The sequence below is a fragment of the Columba livia genome, chromosome 1 (assembly GCF_036013475.1).
Source record: "Columba livia isolate bColLiv1 breed racing homer chromosome 1, bColLiv1.pat.W.v2, whole genome shotgun sequence".
In the NCBI taxonomy this organism is placed as follows: domain Eukaryota; kingdom Metazoa; phylum Chordata; class Aves; order Columbiformes; family Columbidae; genus Columba; species Columba livia.
The window spans coordinates 132,528,042-132,548,844 of NC_088602.1; the positions used below are offsets into that span (position 1 = coordinate 132,528,042).

General features: G+C 38.6%; 2 long non-coding RNA genes across 6 annotated transcripts in view; one reads left to right on the top strand and one right to left on the bottom strand.

The window, feature by feature from the left end:
• LOC110354955 (uncharacterized) overlaps positions 1–20,803 on the bottom strand; it is a 47,721-nt gene that overhangs the window by 21,134 nt on the left and 5,784 nt on the right. The gene's annotated exons all lie outside the window — the stretch shown is intronic.
• LOC135575494 (uncharacterized) overlaps positions 7,033–20,803 on the top strand; it is a 31,620-nt gene continuing 17,849 nt past the window's right edge. Inside the window, exon 1 of the long non-coding RNA XR_010466333.1 lies at positions 7,033–7,618. This is a non-coding gene — a long non-coding RNA (uncharacterized LOC135575494). The remainder of the gene's footprint in view (positions 7,619–20,803) is intronic.

A 20,803-nucleotide genomic window follows, 5' to 3' on the forward strand; every position in this document is an offset into this window, starting at 1 on the left:
GTGAAGACAAAAGGCATGATTCTACTTTAAGGTAAGTCTATTAAAGACTGCACTTGAATTCCAAAAAATAAGCTTATTATTAATTTCACACTCATTTTCTATTATTTAACTTTTACTTAGTGCCACAACTTAAAACACATTCTCAGGCAAAAAGTAGAAATCAAAGAAACAACTGCCACAGTACTTCCCTCAAGAAATTACTTCTGTCTAGAAACAACTTTATTAGTTTGCATTAATTTGCTACAACTATTTATACTTAAACTCACATACTTAAATACAATTATCTGCTGGGTACCTCACAGTACAATCAACATTAGTCACCAAGACTTGCTCTTTTTTGCAATGAATAACGTACAAAAATTCGTATTTTAAGTGAAGGCAAAGATGACTAAATTCATTTAAATCAGTTCATACTAGGGAGAAATTCTTCATCCTGGACAAGCTTACGTAAAAAAGAAACTGTGAAGTTTCTCTGCAGATTGACAGACCATCTGATAATATATAGAGAAACAGAGTTAAAGCTGGGATATATTCCTCCTGTGCTACAACTGACAGGAGACTAGAATGCTAAGTGGGCCAAGTGGTTTCAAACTAGTGCTGAAACTTTGATGTGCTTATTACTTCCCATTACTTAGTAACTTAGTAGTTGAAGTGACCACAGCGTCTGCTCTACAAGCACCAACTCACAGCCACGGTTCCCTGGTCAGGAGCCTACAAAGACTTTGTCCAGCACAAAGGCTGACCCACCATCTTTCCTTTAAAAAGTAAGTCTTTCCTGTGCTCCGTGTGGAACACTCCGCCTTACACTACCCTTACACTACGATTTCACTGCACAAGACAATACTTGCTTTAAAGACCTGACCTACCAAATATCTCTTCTGTCTAGAACAAAATATATTTTTTGTGACTAGAAAGAAATAAAATTATAGCAAGGAAAGAAAAGCAGGAAGATCTAAGAAAAGATAACAGAAAAAGTAGAAACTTCGCTACAATGTAGGAATCACATATTTAAAGTAAATTGTTTACCAAATGTATCAATAAGCATCATCTGTGGATACTGACTTTCTAATTAATTGTAAATGAAAAGACATCATTCTGCAGAAAGATGGGAGAATACAGACTTGGGGGAGAGGGAAACGTTGTTGGTATGTAATCAGTTCTTTTGGACCATCCATAACACATTTGACTAAGGAACCCAGAGATCATTTAAGATACTACCCCAGACTTTACATGGAAGTCTCATAAAGCAAAGAATCTGTTCTATAAAATTAGGGGATTTTCCAATTGTGCTTCTTTAAGCAAAACCAAAGAACAAAACCAAAAATACTTATTAGAAAAACAACTACAAGCATATGCAAAACCAAACAAGCTTCCGCAAAGCTTGAACACTGCCTTTCTGCTTTGCTTACAAAGGATCACACACTCTCTGTAGAACATGCAGAGATTTTGAATGCCGGAAAACTATAGTCAAAGAAAACCTACTATTACAAAACCAGATGACAGTCCTGTTTGATGTGCTTTTGGAAGTCCAAAGCTTTGTCTCAGGATGCTCATATATTTAAGTGAATAAAAATAAAATTTAAGTGAATAAAATTTTTGTCATCTCAAGCTAAAATCTGGCATTCTTTTTTCCTTTCCAAAAAGGGACAGAACACTGCTTTTTGTAAAATGAACAGCAAGCCAGAGTAGACTGTGAAAAATTCCAGAAAGATTCTCCAGTTTCAGTAACTCAGTGTCATCCAGACTACGAAATGAAAAGGTGTAACTATTAAAACTGTGGTATAACACATCTTCAAACAAATGAATGTTTTGTAATAGCTGAAAATGTTGATTGCTGTTTAGTTTAATCAAAACAAAAAACAAGGAAGAAAAACTTCAAGATTTCCGTCTGAAGTCACAAGGTATATTTAGCAATGTAACAAGAAAAAAAGCAAATCTGAGCACAAAATCACTGTTTTCTGCATATCTACACACTCTTAAAAACAAAGAAAATACATAAAATAAAGGAAAAAAAATAATGATAGCTACCAGCAGCTCAAGTTTTAACATCAGTGTGCCACTGGAACTGCTTAGATCAGTACAATAGGCTTATCTTGTTCAATATTCCTAATTCTAAAATTAGAATCTAACATTTTAACATGATCTTGTATCAGAATGCTTGAGCCGTGTATTTACAAGATACACTGCAAAAAACAATTTAAAACCTGGAAGGCAGATCATTAGCAGACAACAGCATAACCTAATACCTTTCCTTTCTCGGTATCATAGTAAACATAATCCTCCAAAATGTCTACCCATAGTAAAAGTTCCTGTACAACTGCTATGTGGAAAGGACATTGCAGATTGTGAAATGTGAGTAAATATTTTTATTCATATCAGTGATGTTTTCTCCCAAGTGTCTGGTACATGTTAAGCAGCAACCTGTCTTAGGGGATAACTATTATAAAGGAGGGCTATGTGAATAAGGCTAAATTGAGATCAGGTGACCGGTACTTTTTCCTTTTTCTTTTTGCTGAACTATACAATACCTTATTAATATTCAATCTTGATAAAATACCTGAATGAAAGAGATGACTAAGAGTGTGCTACCTCTTAGATAACACAAAAGTCTCATTATGACATGCCTGAACATTTTGTTTCACTGACAGCCTTAGAGAATCTATTGCAAAATCTAGAAAGAACAGGAGTGAATTGTATGAAAACATAAAATGAAATTAACTTAATTTTCTGTGTCTCTTGGAAAACCAGTTATTGCCACTGTCAAGCTGATCAGAAGAGTGCATGTATAGCCTGGTTCCAGAGGCTAAGTAGCAAAATGTCTTCTTCTTTCACACAAGACCTGATTATTTTAAAGCCCTGTATTTCTCAGAAGGTAAGTACCTGAATTACAGCCCACCAACGGTCTAGCAGAGTAACATCACAGTGTTTCACAAACAAGTTTAACCTTCTTTAACAAGCAATAGAATTACACCAATAAATAGCCGCGGTTGCCAGGACTGGTTGGGCTCCTTACGCTGACACAACCTGTTGCTTTCTGCTCCAGGAAACTCATCCAGGCCAAGGACAGCTGAAATGATGCTTTGGAGTCTAGTGCCATCAGCCTGAAACAGCACTTGTTTTCTGGTCAGAAAAAATGACCGTATCTGTAACTTGAAAGGAAAAAGAGTTTTGGACTGCTATGTAGTGTAAGGAGCTTTTACCACATTTGGACAGGTATTTCAAAAGGCATAAGAGCCCCCAATACCTCACATCGGTACATGAGTTAATGTTATTACCTCTGTCATACACTTAAGGTTTTGAGGGAAGAGGAAAGACTTTTTGTGACTCACAAGAAGGAATATTTACTGTAGTGTGGTTTTTGGTTTTTTTTTAATAATGAATTATCACAATTCTGCCTACCCTAACAATAATGTTGTATTGGATGAAGTGCCTTTGTACTCCCATAATTTTACTACTGTTTACAACTTGATTAGATAAGGCCCTGCACCGAAAAAATCTATAAATCTTGTGTGTATCAAATGACGTGCACCTGCAAAATTAGACTACAGTTAGATTTCAGTACGACTAGTTAATCGGTCAGATGTATTTTTTCTGGATGCTAACTACAGCAGGTGGTACTAAAACTTCTTCAAAACTCTACTAAATATGTTCAGCAGGACATTTTTATTTTGCTCTCTGTAATGCCTAAGATATTTGTAATACAGCCAGCCCTCAAGTTTGTAGCTTTGTAAACAGCAGGCAGAAAAAAATGAAAAGGAACATGATGGGGGCAACTAGTTGATTCTAGAAACAGTGAATAGAAAGAAGTGGAAAAATGTATTTAGACTTAATCAGAAATCACATACACTTCTAAGTCAATAATTTGAAAGTCAATTCATCTGTCATTAATTTGCTAATCTTGGGGATTCTTTTCTTGTGAAGTAGTAGATAGCACTTCAGTCCCAGAATAGCACCGGATGAAAAATGGAAACAGTGAAGAGTAACCTGAGAGAAATGAGTCAGTAGCTACAATATTACCTTTGGCCACTGTCAGCAATGTGACAGAAGTAAAAAAAAAGAGTGGAGAAGCAAACCACAATTTTTCAAAACATCTGAAAATGTTAAAGGCTCTATTTATACAGAGCTCTGCACCCCTAAAGCTCATACTGGGCTTCAGTCTGTCACAAGGATTCTCCATGTCACGTGTGTTTTCTTTGTAAAAAAAAAAATTGCAGCACAGCAGCAGCCTCACCCTTTGCAGCGAGTCTGTGTAACCAGCGCCTGGTCTACTTACCATGAACATGTCAATAAACCAGATAAAGGGCCCTACCTAGCTGGAGACAGGAGGCAGTTATGGGTTCAGCAAGCTAAGAACAGAGCTAAAGCTTTTCAACTTTCACACTTTCAGACTCATTAGTAATAATTTGCGCAATGGGCGTCTGCCCAAATAATTATGTCTGAGGGGAAATCACCATTCAGTACCCCAGAGGGTTGGTAAGCTTTCTCCAGGAAACTGTAAGGAATAGTCACATTTACACCTGACATTTGAACTTCAGAGATATTCCAGCAGGGCACAAAGCAAGTCCCTCAGATTGCACAGTCTCAGGGTATTGTTAGCAGATACCCTAAACCTCCAGTGTGAAAAGCTGGAAAGCCCCTGAGGTGTTCTAGGTAACAGACACTGGGCAATTAGAAAAGCATCCAGTTATCAAGAGAACCTAGGATTGCACTTACGTTTGCTCTGCTTGTTTACCTGCTTTTAATAGTCTGGCTGATATCCCATCATCAAATCTTGCTCAATAAATTCAAATGTGTGTGTTTGTGTGATTGAGGGGGGAGTTATTCAAACTACTACCCTTGCCTAGTATTTTGAGTACAAAGTGCAGTGAGGTGAAATAGGCAAACCCAGGCTACTCCATCTCCATGAAGGCAGCAAATCCAAATAAAGCTGAATGTGTGGAGACATTTGAAGGTTCTGTGTTTGCAGAAATATCACAAACATAAGATGGCAGTAGCTCTGCCAAGATGCTTAGGGCCAATGTGAGGGCTGGTATACACAAACACTGGGTGTTAGGGATATTTCCTCTCTGGCAAACACAGGCTGGAGTAACAAGCAGAGGAGTTATTTACTCCTCCTGCTTTGAGCAAGTCCAAACAAAACTCCCAATTTGTTGAATGGAGTGCAGAAACTGAAAGCAAAATGCAGTTCCATGCTTCTCCAGTGTTATACTTATTTTTTCCACTGTATTTCCTTGTACAAACATCACTCCTAGAAATCGAGCCAATGTAGAACAGAGCAACACTTGTGTCTTGGCCTTCAGTTCTCTGGCCAACATGAAGCAGAAAGTTTTGGTAGTCTTCCAGAATATAAAATGCAATGCGGTGCTCAATATTAAGTGTGCCAATAGGCAAAAACTGAATATAAATTCACGTAGCTGCAGGCTACAATAACAACTTTCTGGAGCTGTTTGCTGAGGATCAGTGTGCCAGGTGCAAGTATTGAACACAAACAATGGGGTGAAATGTCTGGCCTTCCTGATGAAGAGGTGCACACTGCATTTGCACTAACCCTAATTAACAGGCTCAGAGGTGCTACATGCCAGTGACGAAGCTGGTGACAGCCACACATAGTTTTATATAACCAGGCTCCCCTGCTCTACTTCACACAAAATAACCCTCTGTACAGTGGACTACATGGGAAAAGGGGCATGGGAAGACAAGATGGAAATAAGAAGGAGGCCTAGTTAAGGGGCATGGTTTTCTTTATTTTGCCAATTAGTGGTATTTTACATTACAGCATTAGGCACGCACAGCTGAGTCACACAAAGAGCTGTCAGAGCAATGCAACGTATCACCAACTCACCTGCAGCAGCGATAGCTGGTAATTTTGCACTTGTTTGTGGTAAATATTAGTGGTGGATAATGAAAAAGGAGCACATCAGGAACCAATAGCAGTAGAAAATTTTCAGTATACTCAGGGGTATGAAATTAGTGTTATAATAGTTTCAAATGGACAGTTAGGGGATTGGGGGAAAGGCAAAAAACCCCAATGTGTACACTTGGACTTTTGCTTTCAATGGGAACATTGTTTGGCTGCAAACTGCAGGAGCAAGATTCCTTTGTCTTATTTATTAGCATGAAGTTTTCCAATTTTTTTGTGTTTGTTTTCCTATTCAGTGCAGAATAACAGACTGAAATTATAATACTAAACCTTCTAGATGGCCTTGAAAGCACATGGAATCAGCAGTGTACACAGGGCAAAATGCATCTGCCAAACTTTCTATTTTTATCTCTTTAAAGCTATTTTAATACCACTTCACTTGGGAAAGAAAACAGAGTCCCTTTTACTGTTAATAATATATTATTGTGCTCTTTGATCCTTATGTTTTGCTTTCTAATTACCTAAATGTCATGCAGGCCTCATAAATTGGATAAAGGGTATTGATTACACCTCTATTTTTTGTAGTTAAAACAAAGAGTCAATTAATCTGCATTGTATATTTAGGAAGATTATTAGTTATTAAAATTGAAAAGAGGCAGACAAAATTAAACCGAAGAGTATTTCAGTAAATGAGTCCATATCTGGCATATATTCACAAGATTTTCATTCAGTTGTGTTTCAAAATAGTACGTACTGGAAATTATTTGAGACCTTGAGGACATGCTGGTTTCACGTTTTACCTGCCTTGCAAATCAGGCAAATAAATGGTTTATCAAGCTCCCCAGGGTTTCGACATTTATTTAAAAAAAAAAAAAAAAAAAAGCAGCACAACACTTAGAGCTGTGGATATGGATGTATATACACGTAATTTTCTCAAATGCAATCTGAGGTAGAACAAGGAAAGGGAAAGACAGAGGCAGTCATAATATTTTACCACTGCCTCTGCTATCCAAATACCACATGATTCAGATAATGTGCAAATAGACAGGGTTAGTCTGGTTGAGCTGTCGGCACTGCTGCTGGTATCACGGTTGCCTTAGCCCTGCCACGGAGCCAGAACACCACGGCCAAGAGCTCAGTGGGGCTGGTGGGCTGGGGAGATCTGGGGTTGAAACACTTTGGCATGCAGGGTCATGCAGAGGCGTCCCCTCTGGCAGGTGGGCTGGGGGCTGCCGGACACCCCCAGTGCCCTGCCGGGCCAGGACAAAGGGAAAGGGGGGGATCTGCCTGTGGCGCTCCTCCGAGGGTGGAGTACCCCAACCGAGAGAAGTATGTGAATGCCGTGTTAAATGAGGCCAATGCTTTCCTATCACAGGGAGGGAGGGGGAAGATAAACATATTAAAGACGTTCACTTACTGCAGCGCTGGCGGCTACATAAGCCAACGATGGCTGCATAGATTAAATGCCAAAAAGCCCTTCAGCAGTGATTAGTCTGTGGCTGCACTGACTGCTGCTTCAGCTGTGATCATAATCACCTCCCTCTGACCGTGTACCACCTCATCTGCTCTTCAGTTGTTTCTCATATTCTGCTTAGCTATTGCTTTAGAAGAGTTTTACAATGAGCTCTTCAATGTGTTTGTACAGCACATACACAATAGGGCCCAGTCCCTGACCAAGACCTGCAGGCACTAGAAGAGCACAAATGGCAGCAGTAATTGCATACTCGATGAGGATTCAAGTCCCTCGAAGGAGAAAATGTGAGTGATGGCAGGCAAAGAATGCCAAAGAACTGGGCTTGTTTTCTGCCTTTCTTTTAAACTTTAATAGTAGCATTTGCTTCTCTTCTGAGGAATATGACTATTAGTCCATCTTTGCATTTTCATTTTTCTTTTCACTCTCATGTTTTCTGACCCTCTTAAAGTAGTCTGAAGGAACCTGGAACTCTTTAGTATTAAAAAGAAAAATGTTTTATTTTCTGGTATAATTTAAAGTGTATATTATTGGAGTCAAATAGCATTCTTAACTTTCAGCCTAAGATGGCAGAACATAAAATAAAATATTTGCATCGTTCTAATCTTTTATATATGCAATGTTTCTGAAGAAAACAGTCTTAAGAATTTCTAAAATAATAGGGGGTACTAGAAAAGGAATTTCCTCCAGAGTAGTTTAAAAGCTACACTACATTTTTCTTCTAGTTAAGGGACTATTGTCTAGAATCCTTTTAAATATTAGCAAATGCTACACACCGGAATTATTGCATTTCCTAATGGAAAGCAAATTACAAACAGCAGTAAAGGTAGTCTTTTTCTTCAGGTTTTATTTAAGCAAATTAGTAAAAGGGAAGGTGATTAGAAAACTGAAGTTTTGTTTCAAACTTACTTTTTCTGACGCAGCCATAAACACATAGCCAATTCTGCTCCCATTTATATGCAATTATGCATAAGGGATTCCTCTTCTCTCAGGAGGAACTGAATCGAGATTCAGGGTGCCCACAGCAGCACTGGTTCTGCAGAGTAAATCCACTGAACAACACATGTTGGAGGGCACCTCTGTGGATCCTTTGCTCCCACATCCCACTCAAAGTGAGGTTAACTCTGATAATAAGTCAGGCTGCTGGAGGCCTCATGCAGCTGAATTTTGAAGGCCTCCAAGGACGGAGAATGCACGGCCTCGCTGGGCCCCTGCTTCACTCCTGCACCATCTGCCTGGTGCATTTTCCATACACTAGACAATCTAAAAGACTATTTTGTTACATGGCATAAGTTTCATCTGCTAGCTAGTACGTAGATATGCAAAATCAGCATAACCAACAATTTAAGCAGATAAAGAAAGGTTTGTAGAACATAACTGCTCTCTTTTGTCATATCAGTAGTGGGTTTTTTTCTTCTATAAGATTCTATTTTATGTTTGGACCATGTCAAACATTAGGAAAAAGAACAAAAACAAAACTAAAAACAATCAGACCCATTCATGCAAGAACTACTCTATAATTTATTTCTGTGATTAGCCTTTTTCTAACTTGCCCAAATTAACCTGGTTTTAATCACCGTTGGGATCGCATTTCCATTGTAAATATGAATGGGAGTGCTGGAAGGGTAAGAAGCAGTGAGGCCTGAAGGGTAGTGCCTCAGGTTTAGGCATCAGACAGCTGTATCCCATTCCTGCCTCTCCTGCCTACTCTGTGAAGTACACCCAAGCCATTTCATCTCCTTATGCTTTTCACCATTTCTCTTTTCCTGGGCCCTGGATCTGCAAAAAACATAGGCAAGACTTGCAAGTTTGCCAGCTTCTTTGAAAACTCTCTTAGGGAGGTATTGTCTCTCTCCACGGTTCTCCACAATGTCTCTGACAGTACCAAGAATGTCACTGAACTGGAGGCTCTCCCTAAAACTAATAATTAAAGATAAAATTGAAGGGTTCAAAACTGATGCTTCAAAAAATCAGTTGCATCTCATTAATGCTCCCTGCACTCCTCCTATTTTAATTAGGACTTTTGTCACATATGTTAAAGTTCATTAATTATCATGCTTTAGGATCTTGGCAGGCAGTTGGAAATAATCACAAGCCTTTGGAGCCTTCATTTCAGAGAATTAGTTCATTACACTCTGAGATTGTTGTATAGTGATCATGCTTGCGTTGTCTGACAGGGGGAAAAAAAAGGAGGGGGAAACATTTAAATCATATTATTTTTCTTCATACTTTTTGTTTAAATGTATTTTCATTGTCACTCTGCTATGAAGCCAGGCAGTCAAACAACAAAACTTTGCCAATTGCAATCCAGATATCATGGAAGCTTAACTAGCCATATTAGTTGCTTCAAAATATGTACACATACAATTAAAATCAAGATATTGAAAGGTATTACACTGTTGCTCACCTAACTGATGCGCTGTAGAAATTTAGGAAAAAAGAAGAAATCATATTTCCGACACACGTAGGAATACTGTAAAAAGCTGGAGGAAATGAAAACAGCAAATGCAACAAAAGATGAGTTTAGCTCTTGTAAGAATGAACAATTACAGAAAATTCCAGGCTGCTCCTAAAAAACACAGCTCAAACTCTTGAAGCAGCATTATTCAATGGATTACATCTCCCATTAGCAGTCCATCTATATTCTGACATTATTAATTTCTATCTGTAGATTGCAGGTTTTATGTTATAAAAAGAAAATCTGACAAAGGACATCATGATAGTGGGGCTATGAAAAGAAAGAAGAACTAAAGCTAGTAGGTGAAAGCAAAACAGGTGCAAAACTGTATTTTTTGTTGTTATTTTGGTTTGGTTTGGGGGTTTTGGTTCAAAAGTGGAATACAGACATTTTGTCCAAGTTCAGTACACGGAGATCCCCATGAAAACAGTTGTTCTTCTTCTGTCAGAATATCAGATATCTCTGTGCAGCTCTTTTTCCTTCTCCCTATCAGCCCCTGTGATCTATGATTAATCTTCCAGGGGAGAAACAGTGGAAAGGGTATAGCAAGGCTTGGTAACTAGTATAGACTACACCAGAAAAGAGATGCAATGTTAGTGATATACCCAGGAAAAAGACCTTTAGTGAACTCACAGAGCCCTAAAGGAAGTCTGTTGCCAGAAGGTAGGAAAATACAGTAGGTGCTCTGCCTTCCAGCAGGTCTCCAAGACACCTTTCCAGGCAGAGAATGAGTCCATGGCTTTTCAGAGCCAGGCACCCAGCTCTGACCTTGGCCTGCCTCTGTAAGAATTTAAGGGCATCTCTAAGGTTTTTTTCCCCATGTTTTTTATCCAAAAAGCCACATTCTAGCCATTAAATCAAAATTTAAATTGCACATTTCCTCCCATTGAGGCTGTCCAGGCTTCTAAGATGTCTTTATTCCTTTATAATCAAACAACAGTGTGATGAATGGAGCTATTGTGGCATGGTAATATAGGTTGATATCTGTCTGCTGTTGTGCAGGTAGGAGAATCTAGTGTTCTTTTGGAAATATCACCCTTGTTTATCTCACAGCATTGACAGAGTCATCTGTGGGAGAAAGGGCTCCTCATTTAGTTGAGGGAGGCTTTGTAATGCAAAACTTCACAAAGAAAAAATCCTGTAGACCTAGATGAACTCGATTACTATAAACTCATGAAAAGTCGGTTTTGAAGAGCACATCACAGGATGTCATAGGAACATATTTAACACTCAAATCCTCATCTGGGACAGGTCTCAAGACAACAGAAATATGCTGAGCAACTGGCTCATGATAATACGTTGTATTACATTTTCCATTTCAAAGAATTACAAATTACTTTACAAATTATACACACAGCCTGCCTAACCACTTAAAAGCAACTGCTGATGGGGACAAGCTCAACCAGTGCCAAGAGCTGGCAGGGGAAATGCAGATGGTAGAAAGCTGAGGCTATGTCTTGAGTGACCAATGTTCTGCTTGCTGGTCTATGTAATGCTGACAGGTTACCACCTAAAAAGTAGTTATCACTGCATGGTGTGATCCAATAAACAACATAGAGGTGACCAGAGAAAATGATGATTGTAATTTTTAAAGTTTCTTTTACCGCAAGATGCATTACTTGGTTTTTCAAGATTTCATATGAAAAAGAAAACATACCAAGTAAATTGTATGACACTCCCTTTCTGTGTCTCAGAAGAGTGAATGGGTAAGTGGATCTTGCAAGACTGAAAGTGTCTGGCTATTTTAAATGTGATGCTTAGACAACCAAACTATCCCCTCTGGGAACTGAGTTAATGTTTCAATTCCAATTCAGTTAAAAAATATCTCACTGGCTTGACAAGCAAGAGGAGTGTTGCCAGAGTCTAAGGAAGGTATTCCAAGTGTTTGTCAGGGGCGGATAATGCACTACACAGCTGTCATGTCATGTTTCAGCATCACAAGGAATCGCTCTCTTCCCAATCTGCTCCTACAGCCACTGAAGACCACTGAAACGGCCAGATGGTTCCTTAGCTCTTGGTGTGTGACCAGGGTGAACATTATAAGATGGCTGTGAGGTGACTGTACAGCGAGACACGGGACCCCTGAACCTGAGAAAACTGGAAGATGAACCAGAGTTCAGTAAACAGGATATAGATTCTAGAGCGGTAAAATACTATGAAGGAGAAACTGCGTTGGATGAAATCAGCTACTAGTTTTCTAAAGGGGAGGAAACAACTGAGAGACTGAAATATTGTTGTAATAGTAGAGACTTCTTTCAAATCCATCTGTTGTCGCTCAGAGGGGAAGTCAGAATGCTGCACTCTCTGAGAGAAAATCAAGATGTTTTCTGAGAGAGGGAGGAAGAGGGCAGGAGGGGGAGGGGGAGATGTTTCCAGGCTTTTTTCCTACTGAACAAAATGTGCTATGGTCACTATGTCTTGCCTACTCCTGCTGGCCAAAGGAGTTTGTTCCTCCAGGTGACCAGGGCAGAACTGGAACCTGGTTTTTGCTTTGGCAAAGCCTGCAGCAACTGCCACATTTTCCAAAAATACTAATTATATCCCCCTAGTTAAACTTAGAGATAAGCTAATTTGTCCTTTAAAAATTAGCAGCTTCTTGCAAATTAAAAACAGACGTCTGCATCCTCAGTCAATGCTAGTTAGCTTTTGCACTTTGCACAGCCTGTTTTACCACTTCCCCACAGCCACAACTCCTAAAACACAACTCAACCGCTGATCACAGGGCATGCATCAAAGCCCCCCCATCACTAGTGCCTTACACACACCTCTTCTGTGCTAGGGAGCTCTGTAGCCCAGCAGTAACCATTTCTGTCATTTTATTATTGTTTTCTTTAGTGGGGTGCCAACCTCTGACAATTTGAAATTCTGGGCCTGGAGCCAATCCTCTAGGCTCTTAAAAATTCGCTTGTCACCAGTGTAAACCTCAGGCCACTATCGTGGACAGGTGACAAATTCTCCCTGTTTAAGGTTGTAATCGTCTCTCGATGTATGTGTTGTTAGTACAGTGTATGCATGTAAATCAAACTGCTAGCATTGAGGATAAACACTGTCACTGCTTGAAAATGTTTGATGGTGTGGGGTCAATGATGCAGCCAGAACAAACCTTTTCTGAGTTACTTATCACTAAAAATCACAACCCATGCATTTTTGTTTTAATTATTTTTAAAGTGATACCCTGTTTCTAGGTAACTAATTGTAAATGGCTTTACAAAGATTCTTGCTTAACAGCATCTGCAGTGCTGCTTCATTTTCATACATAATACTCCAGTAAATCACAGTACCTGCAGAAAAATTACAACAATTCTGCCTTTGTTGAATATCTACTGCAGGGGGGAAAATAAACTTAGTGGAAATATAAATAATAGATTCCAATAGTCACAGCTGTTTATAAATAAGAAGATATATACAGACCAACATGGTCTAGTGAAACAGGCTCATTTCTGTCTAAGACTGACTTGCTGGATGATTTTGTCACTTTTTCACTTAGTTTCCAAATATGAAATATAAATCCATAGGATTCTTACCACTCAATGTAAATAAAATTCTTTGAGAATAAATCAGTGTGGAAATCAGTGAGAATAAATCAGTGTGGAAATGCTAATATATTATTTTGTAGCTACATCCCTATTCTGCACATGCAACCAGAGAGTGAAGTTGTTTTTTTGCTTTTTTGCACATCTGTGCCAATAGTGAAAGTTTTGCAAGCCAGATTAGGTCTTTGGGGACATAAATGCCTTCCTACTGCTCACAGTGTGTTTGTACAGTTGCAAAGTGGCTTATACTAAGCCATACTGCTCATGGATGTACAGAAGTTAACAGCCCTCATCTTACCCTGTTAAAGCGCTGGTTCTTCAGTGCTAAGCAAAGGAAAAATTGGACCCATAATACGAGAAATTGGGAGATACATGATTCCCAAAACACAGAAGAAATTTGCAGCCTTACCAGGATGGGAAGAGACCAGCTTTGCCTGAAGAAGCTATTGGCTTCTACCAGCAGAATATTTCTGCTAATTCTGCTGGTTAAAAAACTGCTCTCAAAATACCAAGAAGCTTCACTTAATTAAACATTAGCCAGTTCACGCACAATTTATATTTCATTTCGGTCAAAAGTCATCTGAGAACTGCAAAATACTGTGGCAGAGCTACGTGCTAAATTCTGCCTTCTTTTATATGGCTGCAGTTCCACTGAGGTCTACAGAATTCTGTGTGATTATTAGGTCTTGTTAAATTCATTTTACACAGAAGTTGAAATATTGGAAAGCTGAATAACTTGCCCAAGGTCAGTGACACAATGGGAAGCTGAATTACCAGGAAGCGACAACTTCTATTTGCCTGCTGAATTCACTAGACTCATTGAAAATTTAATTTCTGCTCTGCTGACTCATATGTAGCCACATAGGTGTGGCTGCAGTATAGGTCATTAAAGTGTTTCTAGGGACACTGCTGAATCACATCTTCTTGTTTGGGCCTATTCTGTGCATACATTTAAAAAGGATTTCCAGGTCGGGTCATAGCAATAGCAACTGTTCAAACTGAAGGATGATGCTGTTCCTGCTATCATCAAGCAACACAGTTTTTCTATTAGTTAATAAACATATATTCTCCTCTAAGGTTAACCACAAAAATGTCTTTAATTTAAGGAACAATACTTTTCAATAAAGACAGAAAAACAAAGTTAGAGGTGTATATTTATACATACTCTATTAAAACAAATAATTTGAAGGCTTTAATGCACCCTTTAATTTTGAAGTGTACGGCTTTTAAAATATTTGTAGAGTCTGTATGACTCAGGAGAATAGTAACAGCTTCTATACACTTCTCTTTTTTTCTCCTGTTATTCCAGTCCAGCCTGGGGTCATTCTCCTGCCAAGAGGTAGACAGCAAGGGACTTGGCATCAGCTCTCACTGAGGCTTTTACACATGCTTGTGTCCAATGACTAGTCCTATCAAAGATAACAGGAATACTTACATTGTAAAAACTTAACAATATGCTAATTCTCTAACAGATCAGGGGCTACATCAGCACTGGTTACAACTGACTAAATACAGGAGAAAAATTGAAGTATTAGCAGTAATCTAGCGATTTAAAAATAACTTTGCAAACAAAATCAGACTATACTTTTGTAGGGTTGTTACCCCTTGTAAATATCAGATCCACATATATATATATAAATGAGTGAAATATATTATTCACAAACAAAGACCTATTCACAACCATGCTGATAAGACGTGTAGCTAATTACATGGTTTTCTATCCACACATTAACAATCCTGTAGTTTTTTATCACGGCACTGAAATTAAATGTTTGAATTAGGAGGAACAGTTTTAAGATCTTTTTTGATTAAAGAGGACAATATTACTTCCATCTGTAAAATAAAACTTCCATCTGCAAGTCAAATGACAGCTAAATATCTTAAAGGGGATCCTTTTGCTTACTCCAGAGGACAGAAATTATTCACCTTACAAAATCTTACTCTTTTAGGTGCTCTCTGAGCATGATTGTCATACTGTGCCCCCTTTCCCACATCCATTTTGGATCACAGATGCTGAGTGGCTGCCAGGTTCTTTCCACCCATCACACTTTTCAGAAGGGAGCACATTGCAGAAGCTATGCCATCAGGTTAAAAGAAGTTGCTGATGAAAGTCTTTGTACACCTCTGAATAAGCTGCATGTATATCATGAACAAAAATTCCCCACAGATAATGTCTTGAGGAATAAAAGTAGCTTTAAGTAATCTTTCTTCATCTGTATCTGGGATGGGCAAGGCTGTGGTGTAGCTCAAGTGAGGACCAAGGGGGAGGGCTTTGGCTTAGATGTGGCTCCTGTGCAAACAGGGGGATCCCCAGCCAGGTTTTTCCCAGCTCTTGTTCACCCAGCTCTTTGCTCAGTGGTCCCTCCCAAAGTCACTGCTGCACCACACCAGCACCTTGGGCGTGGGCAGCCGAGGAACTCTGAATGAGGAGAAGTGGCTGAGTCTCTGCACCTTAGTTGGGAACCTCAGGGCAAAAATGTTAGAAGGCTTATGCCAATTTTTTATTTGAAATTACTGTTGAATGTTATCACCGTTTTGGATAGAGATTTTCTCCAAAAGGTTTAGAATATGGGGTAATCAATGGCTTGATGAGATTCTCCCCCCCTTTTATAGTTGTGTTTGTTGGGGTTTTTTTAACATATTAGAATGAATCTGTGCCTTCTGGGGAACTTCTGTCATTTTTATTTTGGGATTTATACCTGAAAGGCTGACAAATTGATTAAAGTCTATCAGGAGGTTAAGTATAACATCATGAGGGCAATATTGCAACCTGTGTAAGTACATGAGAACATTTTGTTTGATAACACTACCTTTAGTGTGCAATATGTCTTTGTGAAAAGAACTAACTGGTATCCCAACAGTAGTCTTGACTAAGAGCGGGTAGCCACACTTTCTTCTAGGCAGGCCTGCAGAAAGCATCTGTTTATCCTATCTAGGAAGAGAGAAGTGTGCAACTGCTTTCAGGTTTGCAGAGCAGCACTCTTTCCTGCAGGAATCTCACCTCACTTGAGAGCAAACTGGCATTTTCTACAAACCTGAGAACAGTTACGGTAAAAGGTCATTCTTAGCAAAATTGCATTCTTTATAAAGATGACCTATACATGAAAAAAAACCCAAAACAGTTAACGAAACAGTGAACATGACAGCAAAAATAAAGTCTGAACATGTACTTATACACGTGGTTGGTAGTTGTCTTTTTAAAAATTTCTGTGGTTACTTAGTATTTAGGCGAAAAGGTCGTCAAGAGAATAAGAACATCTCTTCACAAAGTGTCAGAGTAAACACTGCTTGTAACTCCAAAGAAAAATCTTCATACTGTTCATATGCTTCCAAAATTCAACACTACCAGAAAAAAACATTCTATAAGAGCTTTCTATTTTTATATTTTATGAATCAGAAAGGTCACAAGCCTAATTTAAAAAAACATGCCTTGCAGGCACGAAGGGTAAAATGCTGAACATGAGATGTAGCCTATTAGAAAATATTGCACATCACTTGTCATAGGGATGTATTCTTAACATAATAAAGTAAACCCAAGAGAGATTTGCCACCTGATTTTACCCTCTCTTACTTGACCATTAGCTGTTCATTCTTCCATTTCTCATTGGACAATTTTAAAAGCATCTCCTTGTCACTGTCATGCTATTCTCCTGACCTTCCCTGCTGAGCTGATCCATTTACTGAGCTTGAAGAAGCAGAACTGCCTCCTCTGAGTTACTGAGTATATGTACCAGTGCCAGCAGGAGACAGGCAGAGAAGAACAGTAGGATTTTAAAGAGGGTGGGGAGGAGGTTTGAAGCTAGCAAAGGACAGACAGGAGAACGTTTAACAAGCTTTTGGCATCTAGCAAATTTAAGAGAAAGTTAATAAATAGAGAGAAGAAAAAAACTGTGGATAGAGAGGGTCATTGGGTAGACATTAAGATTTGAACATGTTGGGGCCAAGTAGAAAAGGAATTGGAGATAACAGGCAGGAGTGGAGATTTGAGGAGAAGAACAAAAAAGTAGAGCTGAAGTATTAACAGCTGTGCATTAAAGGTCAAATCCTACAGAGTGTATTTAGAGTTTGGTTCTTCTTTCATTTATAATTGCTTAACATTGATGTAACTCTACTGACTTTACTATAGCAACCTTCATCATCTGACCTTGACTTTTTATTTTTAATAGAGTCAGTGATTCCTATTTCAAAGTATCAGATCTACTGATACTCTGAATTGGATTTTAGCCATGAGCGGGAAGTCAGGAAGTACAAAAGAGCATTTCTTTTAACATCAACAAGAAAGGTACTAGGGTGAAAGATATTGGACATTTGTTAATCTTGATTGCTCAAAGAGAGAGAGACGGTTGAATCCCTTCATGTATTCCTGTCCTATTAGTTTCATGCAGTTTTCTCAATGCTAGTATGACAAGGATAGCTGAACATAACCACTCTTATTCATATGTGACAGAGCGTGTAAACACTAATTCCCCCTTATAGAGAATGACTAAACCCCACTTTCAGTGAAATTGGAGTGAAATTTCAATAGGTCTACTGGATCGAGGAGGTGACCTGATTCCAATTATTATGGAGGCAGAAGATTATAGCCTATTGAATATAAAAAAGTAGAAAATTAGCAGCCTAATAAGTAACCAAGCAACAGAGGCGAGCCATTAATGGTATGAAAACCATAGCTTTAATGTTAACTGATTTTTACCCAAAGTTTACAGAGCTAAGATTACATTATTCCAGGCTTTTGCCGAGAAAGGTCCTGTATCACTATCATCTTTTGTGATTTTCATGCCCGTCAGCAGCTTTCTCACCAGGACTCCACCGGAGCCCCTTAGTCTTTTCTTTCTTAGCTGCCTAACAGAGCTGAACTCATTTAACATCTGTCACAGACACCACGCTTACACTTCTTAGTGCAGTGTAAAGATACCCAAGTCAGCTTCTTTACAGTGCAAATTATTCTGTGCAGAGCACACCAGCAGATGCTGCTTCCGGCACCCTGCCTAATCTGTTAGAAGTATCTCGAGTATCTCAGCTTGGTACCACACTGCATGGTGGAGACATATTATCACTTGCTTAACAACTTATGTGAATCCCTTGGTTTCTACTTCCAGTATCTTAAAATGGGGCTATTCTGCTTCCTTATACGAGTGCTATAGGGATAAAGTCAGGCATACTACTGAAGTACTGGGGCAGTGCGGTGAAAGAAGCCACTCAGAACTCCACTGGTGTCCTTCCACTGGTGGTGCAGGCCAAACAGCCCCTCAGTGAACACCTGCATTCCTCTGTCCTCCTGATGCCCTGTGGTGCTTCCTCCCTCCCTTCCAAGCACATGTCAAGCAGCGGATCAAACATGGAGAAACAAGAGAAGGAAGGACATCTCCCTATTCCCAGTTAGATTAGTAGCCATTCCAGCATATAGCTTTAGAGGAACACGTGAAGAGAGAAATTACTAGGTTGTGAAAGAGTAAGAATGGAGAGTAGCTTAATTAAATTAACTGAGGGAATATTTACACTTCCTATTTCTGAGATTTGCAATTCTGTAGAATAAACTCCCAGAGGTAGCCATGAAAAACTCATCACTGAGCCATTTTAAATGAGTTGGAATAGCTTTATAGTGAGCAACAATGTGGGGGCTGTTGGCTGGTTTATGGTTCCTCTCTCCCTCTTTTTAATCAAGCATGCCCCCCCTGTATCTCCATGGCATGAACTGTGGGATAATCCATATCAACACATTAATGTATTTGACTTTAAAACCTGTATAGAAACTTATCCCAAATAAATTAATAAGATTACCAACAGGATTAATGTACTGATATTTTTAATTCTTCTGTTTCCTATGATCTTACAATATAAATGTTAATTTAAAACTTTTGGCTTACTCTTGAAAGCATTTTGTGATGTGGATTCTCCATAACTACACACAGTGCTAAGTTTTTCTTCTTTGGTTTAATCCTAGGAAACTTTAGGTAAAGCAAGACCTTTATGGGTCAAGATTATTTGTATTCACTTATTGTGCATCTTAGCATAGACATTTCCAAGTTAAAACCCAATTATTTCAGAAGATTTGAGTTGGCATTACACAGCTCTAGGGACAGAACCCATCCTGGGTATACTCCAAAGGGATCCTCTGCAGAAGTGATGAGAATAGCTGCATCAGAGGTCACAATTCCCAGTGCTGCATTTGGCATTTCTGTGTCTTTACCAAATGTAGGCTCTTATATTTGATAATTACCTAAATTGTGCATTGTTGTTTTGCCTCTAATACCTCACGCTGCAATTGTGGAGTAGCTTTTTCAAGTGTTTGTTCTCTCATCTATGTACCAACTGAGATAAGTAACACAGTCTAAATATGTAGGTTTTGCATAGTACACAAGCTTACTCACCTCAGACTAAATCTTTTGCTACTCTGCAGAATTCATTCCACTTTATCTTACTATGACAGTTTGCTTAATTTATTCATAAATATCTTTCTTCTTTAGCAGACAAATGATTAAAACTGAAATGAGAAAGAGGGCTGTAAATTATTTTACTAGGAGAAAGACAGTAGTTACTGGATCCACTACGGATTTTCCTACTATTTCAATTAGAGACAATATTATGCTTCACTTTCTATTGGAAAATTATGTTTAAAGTTTCCATGAAAAACATCTGCTGTATTCCACCCCAGCACTGGCAGTTGTTCAGAGATAGATTAAATCATTCATTCCATATATGCTAGTAAATTTAGTCTCCCTTCTGTTAAAGTTGTTATTGACCATGGCTTATTGAGGAACTCATTTTGTAAAAGTCGATTTCTAACTTTTTCCATTTTGACTACTCTTTACAAGTAAATACCTTACTTTTAACTTTCTCTATCATTTGCACCTTGAATGCAGTTTGCTTCCACACACCAAACATTCTGGATAATCAGGCCATCAGACTTTCCCAAACATAACTGAACATTTATTTTAATCTTGGCTTTTGATGACGATGCAGACGCTATTGTTCAGAACTTTTTCTTTTATCACAAAGGTCTTGTTATAACACGGGCAAAAGTAATCAGGATCCCAGCTGATTATTTTTACATTTTCTATCTTGAGCTACAAGAACAGCTCATTAGAAGAGGATTGCAATACAACAATCACCAGTCATTCCCTGAGCAATGGGGCACATTTGTGCAGCTCACACAGCAGTAGTGTTTTACACATTTGAATGTTTTGGATAAAGGTGATTTAGCTATCTTAAAATTCAATATTGATTTTGCAAGTGGGTTTCATTATTGCCCTTTTGCAATAAGATAAACTGAGTTTTAAAAAACTTTAACAAACAAAACAACAACAATAACAAAACACCAAAACAAACAAAACAAACAAACAAACAGACAAACAGACAAACAAGATCTGTGGTTCCTTTCTTCTAGCGAACAGCAAAAGAACTTCAAGAGGAATTAGAGAAGTTAAGCATCTAAGACTCAATTACATTGTCTATAGCACTGTATGGTATGTTTCACCCTC